This window comes from Mauremys reevesii, linkage group 17, assembly GCF_016161935.1.
Source record: "Mauremys reevesii isolate NIE-2019 linkage group 17, ASM1616193v1, whole genome shotgun sequence".
Taxonomy (NCBI): Eukaryota; Metazoa; Chordata; order Testudines; family Geoemydidae; genus Mauremys; species Mauremys reevesii.
This window is the reverse complement of record NC_052639.1, coordinates 2,762,918-2,769,471: the sequence shown is the minus strand read 5'-3', so window position 1 is coordinate 2,769,471 and position 6,554 is coordinate 2,762,918.

The window sequence follows — 6,554 nt, the reverse complement described above, 5'->3', positions numbered from 1 at the left end:
GAGTCCACTTTAAACAGCCTTCACTGGCGCTCCTGCCCCCAGCTTCCTGTAGAAGCCTAAAGCATTCCCGGATTTCCAGGTGTCCGGTCGTCATGCTGCCGAGCTGTCATAATGTAGACACGTTTTGTGTCTTCTGGGAACCAGTTCAGTGTTCTGTAACTGGTGCAACGGTATCTTGTTAAAAAAAAACAAAAGAAATCACCAATAAGCACAACATTCCTTTCCCCCAATGCAGTGGGTGTATTTCTGTGCATTGCATTCTGTACACTGCAGCGGTAGGTAACCTGTTGAAAATTGGAGAAGAGGGATACATTTTTCATCTAAACTTAAATGTCTAGTTACTGTGGGCAAGAAAACGGGCTGAACTAAAGTACCCCAGCAGGGATCTAGTCTGACCTGCTGTATTTCACAGGCTATTACATTTCATCCTGTATTGAGCTTAATGAGTTGACTAAATTATTTCAGTGGGGAGAGACTGAACCATTGCGTGCCCCAGGCGGAAAACAGCAGAAACTGAGGTGCCACCGATGCCCCTGCAATGGCAAGGAATCGATAGGTGAGACGTGCCCAGATGATCCCATTAGGCTATCCATCCCGCAGCGGAAGGTGAAAAAAACCCACAGTCCCTGAGCTGTATATGTCAGAATGCTCCATGCTTCTCAAGCATTGTTTATGCTTGTGAGCACCCTAGATTTCTAGTCCTCTCTTTCATCTGCTCTGGCAGATGAAATTGTGCTTGAAAAATGTTATCAAATCAGGAAAACTTCCGAGCAGCTGAGAAAATGAAAAATTGGTTCAGCCCTTCCCGGTGTGCCCTTGAGCCTTAGAGGAAGGGGCTGCAGCAGAGCTGGCCTGGCCAAATCTATAGAATCACAGGGGAGGTTTCTGCCAGCGCAGGAGCTGAAGTTCTGTGGGGCTGCTGGGATCTGAGTGGTGGCCGAACCAGGTCTGTTGCTGAGAAGAAAGTGTCCGTAGAAAGAGAACTACAGCTTGAGTGTGCATGGACTTTATGCTTGTATGGGCACCATTTGGCCATGAAATTTGCAGTGCTGCACCTTAAATGGCAGCGTTCTTCATATAACGAGGCAGGACCCTTCCCCAGCAAGCTACACGTTTGCTGTCATTTAGATCATTACTGTACATTCAGGCACACTGGCTTGCTCAGTTTTCTGTTTTTTAGTCCAACTGCATATACAACGGCCATCCAGCCCTTTGGGATGGAAGCTGAGAGTGGAGATGGACAAGGATGCCATTTTTACTTTAGTTTCAATCTGTTCTGTTCTATTTTGAGTTGAAGCAGCAGCTGTGGAAATAAATCCTTTGGAACAGAAGTTCTCTGACCTCAAAATATGCTTGGTTAAGAGTCCTCCTATTTTACTAAAGAGACCTTCCTTTTTTTTTTCTTTTTTTTTTGGTTGAGGCAAGAATCCCTGCAATAAATCCCCATCGTGGTCTGGGTACTAATGCCCTTCCTTCTAGGCATAACCTGGAGTGTGCTCTCTGCAAGTCAACAGGTAGCTGTTTATTTTAAAAACAAAACTGGACTGCAGGCTCCTCTTACTGCCTACCTCCTTGTCAATCTCCTTTTTTCTCCTGGAGGGCGTGGGGGTGCAAATACTGTCCCATTCCCTGGTGCCTTAGACACTCCTCTTTCAGCAGTCACCTGTGGAACCTCCTAGGGCTTGTTTAAGCAGTCACTAAAGGAGGAGAATGATAGCTAAAGCTTTTTCTCTCCTGTATTGTGCTTGAACAACGTTACCTAGCCAGCTTTCGCGATGTTGGCTGCTCTAGAGCTGGCAGTTTCAGTTTTGTTGGCCCTCTTACCAATCATCTCCTGTGCCCTTCTCAGAACATAAACCAGGATTGGCCTGAAACAGCTGTTATCGTACATGTGCTGTGTGCAAAATTCCCCTCCTCCTTGCCCAGGATTCAGTCTAATCAGAAATATCGTCTTGCTTCTGAGCCAGTTCCATGGACTTGCTAATGTTCCAGTTGTTATGAAAGTTTTATTGCTTTTGAAGAAAGGCCTGCTGCCCCCCTTTCTGACCAGCGCTGGTCGCTCAGCAAAAGGAAAGGTAGCCATCCCGCTTGTTCATGTGACTCGTGTGTGAATAATGTAGGTTTTGCAAAGCAATACAATGTGGAGGATTGGATGGTTATTTTTAGGGCTGTCGATCAATCTCAAAAAAATTAGTGGTGATTTAATCACAGTTTTAATCACACTGCTAAACAATAGAATACCAATTGAAATTTCATAAATATTTTTGGATGTTTTTCTACATTTTCAAATATATTGATTTCAATTACAACATAGAATACAAAAAAAACAGGAGTACTTGTGGCACCTTAGAGACTAACAAATTTATTTCAGCATGAGATGATGTATGAAGTTGATGGATTTCCCCATACGGCTAAATGCAAGAGACTAACAAATTTATTTCAGCATGAGCTTTCGTGAGCTAAAGCTCACTTCTTCGGATTCAAAGTGTACACTGCTCACTTTATTTTATTGCAAATATTTGCATTGTACAAATTATTTAAAAAAACAAGTATTTTTCAATCACCTCATACAAGTACCATAGTGCAATCTTTTTATCGTGAAAGTGCAACTTACAAATGTAGATTTTTTTTGTTATATAACTTCGCTCAAAAACAAGGCATTCCCATGGTGTTTATGTGCCAGATATGCTAAACATTTGTATGCCCCTTCATGCTTCAGCCACCATTCCAGAGGACACGCTTCCACGCTGACACTCGTTTAAAAAAACATTAATTAAATTCATGACTCCTTGAGGGAGAATTGTATGTCTCCGGCTCTGTTTTACCCCCATTCTGCCATGTTCTGTTAGTCTCGGATGATGACTCAGCACATGTTCATTTTAAGAACACTTTCGCTGCAGATTTGACAAAAGGCAAAAAAGGTACCAATGTGAGATTTCTAAAGATAGCTACGGCACTCGACCCAAGGTTTAAGAATCTGAAGTGCCTTTCAAAATCTGAGAGGGACGAGGTGTGGAGCATGCTTTCCGAAGTCCTAAAAGAGCAACACTCCTATGCGGAAACTACAGAACCTGAACCACCAAAAAAGAAAATCAGCCTTCTGCTGTCGGCATCTGACGCAGATGATGAAAATGAACATGCGTTGGTCCACACTGCTTTCGATTGTTATCGAGCAGAACCCGTCGTCAGCATGTCCTCTGGAATGGTGGTTGAAGCATGAAGGAACATATGAATCTTTAGCGCATCTGGCATGTAAATATCTTGCAACACCGGCTACAGCTGTGCCATGCAAATGCCTATTCTCACTTTCAGGTGACATTGTGAACAAGAAACGGGCAGCATTATCTCCTGCAAATGTAAACAAACTTGTTTGAGCATTTGACTGAACAAGAAGTAGGACTGAGTGGACTTGTTTTACATTGTTTTGTTTTTGAATGCAGTTATTTTTTTGGTACATAATTCTACATTTGTAAGATCAACTTTCGTGATGCAGAGATTGCACCACAGTACTTGTATGAGGTGAATTGAAAAATACTATTTTGTTTTTACAGTGCAAATATTTGTAATAAAGAAATATAAAGTGAGCAGTGTACACTTTGTATTGTGTTGTAATTGAAATCAATATCTAGTATGAGCTGCAGACTCTTCAAAAGACATTTAAAAAGCTATACATTTAATGTTTTCATTATATTATTTTTTTCAGCAAGAGTCCAAAAAGACTGAATGTAACAGGGTGCTGGCCAAAAGGCACTGACTCAGCCCCTGTCAGCTCAGAGCCTGCTAGCTCAGCTCCGAGTAAGGGGAAGAGATTGGAGCTGCCAGGCGGTGGCTGATTAAAGCCCTAAAGGAGAGACACCTGTGAGCTTGATGGGGGAAGGAAGTAGGAGGGGAGGAACAGGAAAGTGAGGAGTCAGGACCTGTTGCTCCCAGCTAGCTGTAAGAACAAGCTGTTCCCCCAAGGGGCTACCTGCCTGATAGCAAACTGTATAAAGCTGTAGATATGTGGTGGTGGGAAAATACAAGGAAATAAAAGGGCCCTGGTGTTTGAAAGAGTGGTCTCCCGCGAATTAGTGCCGTAGAGCAACGAAGAGCTCGTCTACACTGAATATCTTGGAAAATATAGAAGATACACTAGAACTGAAGTTCAAATTAGTCCAACCTGGGAAAACCCTCTGGCTTTCTCATGAGCGATCCTTGGCTGTTGTCTTAAAATTACTCCAGCCATTATTACTGGCTTTGGAAAGTATCTACCAAGATGGGATGGATCTAAGTAGTGAGGCTGGTGGATTACTTTTGCTACTACGTTCAGAGAAGACTATTGCCATTCTCCCTCTCGTAAGTCTACTGTTGGAAACCACTTGGGTCATTAAACAATGCCATCCAGGCATCTGCTACAACAGTAGTAGATCTTTGTCCAGCAATAGAAGCTACATTTGGATCAATCAGAGAGCTATCCATTGAACAAGTACTGGAAGAAGCAAAGACTTCAGTTCAGAAGTTGACTAATGAAGGCATTTATACTGAATCCTTAAGTGAGTAGGACAAGAAGACAACTGAAAAAGTACACAGACTTGATGCTTAAAAATCGACAACAGCGACTTCTAGATTCTACTCAACCTCTACACAGCTTTTACAGATCCCTGTCCTATAAAACACCGACAATTGAGTGGAGTGAGGCTCTACCAGCAATGGGGCTGCCATGTGCTCAGGACAGAATAGAGAATTTGAACACAGAGTGGAATAACATACGAGGAATGAATGAAGATTTGATTTCAACTTCTTTTTTATCATCACTAGTGGCTCGACCCGATCTTTGTGTTCTGTTTCCTGGGCTGAAAGAAGTAGGAATTCATCTCTTGCTACTCCCAGTCACAACAGCTACAGTTGAGTGATCTTTTTCATCATTGAATAGAATTTTGTGTTTTGAAAGAAGTCGCCTTCTGCCTGATCATTTGAATGAACTAATGAGCATATCAACTGAAGGAATGGAAGTACCAGACACACGAGAAGCCACCAAAGATGAACGCATTGCATTCAAGAAGTTCATTAACAGAGTTGTGCAAAATTATAACAAGAAACCAAGAAGGATGTAGCTGTAGTGCTTCATAGAAGGCTTGAGTAGCCAACTTTAATTTGTGCAAAGATTTTAAAACATGAGTTAAATCTAATAAAATGGTCATGAAACATTTTTTCAGTTTTTACTATGGTGCCATACAGTCCACCTTCACCCTCACGGTCTCACCCCTCATCAGCCCTGATCCTTGCCCCTGTAAATTAGAACACACCCCCCCCTAATTTTAATTCCTGGGGAAAACACTGCAGTGCATGGTCTCTCATAGACTTCCCCAGCAGCCAACACACACACAATCAACACACACACTGTCTGTGTCTCTCACACATACACACACTGTCACAAACACATACACGCTCTGTCTCTTTCTCACACACACATTGTCTCATACACACACACTGTCTCACACTTTTACATGCTGTCTCACGCATACAGTCTGTCTTTCACACACATACAGTCTGTCAGACACAGAGTCTCTGTGTGTCACACACAAATACATACTGTCTCTCACACACCCCACACACTGTCTCTGACACACAAACTTTGGCTCTTTCACACTCACCTCCCAACATTCATGTGTTGGTGTTGTTACTTCTTGGTACTTCCTGCAATGTACATATATTCTCTGAGCTTTTATTCTTTCACAGTGCTGTTATTTTAGGTTTTTAACTGGTCTGTGCATTTCATAATTTTATTTCTCTCTTATGCTTAAATTTAAATCTTTGAGTACTGAGTTCTAAAATGCCTAACCTGTCCTGGCTGGAGTAATTATCCCTCTGGTAACTTCTAAAATATGTATATTCTATCTAGGCTTTTTGTTTCTACTGGTGGTGCACACCCACACTTTACCTTGATACTGCTGCACATAAAATTAATTCCGCACATGGATGGAAAAACTTAGAGGGAACATTGGTTAGGACTGAGGTTGGTGTTTGGGCCAGGGTTGGGGTTGGCGACGGTAAGGGTTAAGATTTGTGACACTTCTAGGGTTTGGGTGTAGGGTTATGATTAGGGTTCATTGTACACGTAGGGTTAGGATTAGGGGAGGGTAAGATATAGGTGCAGGGCAAGGTTTTCAGATGGTACAAAAATATTCAAGATAATCTTAGTCCTATTCCTCCGTCCTCTGGTAGAACTGAAGTTAGAATCAGTGTTAGGGTTAAGTTTAAAGCTCGGGATGGAGGTAGGTTAAGTACAGGATGAGGATCAGTGGCAGAGCGACTGGATGAGAATAGGGGCAGAGGCATTTCTCAGCCCCACATTCTCCTCTCCCACATGAGTGCCCAGATCTGGGGGGCCTCTTGCCCCTTCCAGCATCCCTCTTATAAACGGATATGGGGGGTGTCTGAGCTCCTCTTGCTGCCCCCATGTGTGCGCCAGGATCTGGGTGGCCCATGCCCATCTACACGGACCTCTTCCCCCACCCCTTGAGCCAGGTTCTGGGAGGTCTTGTCCTTTTGGAAGGGGCCAGTTGCTTGACAAA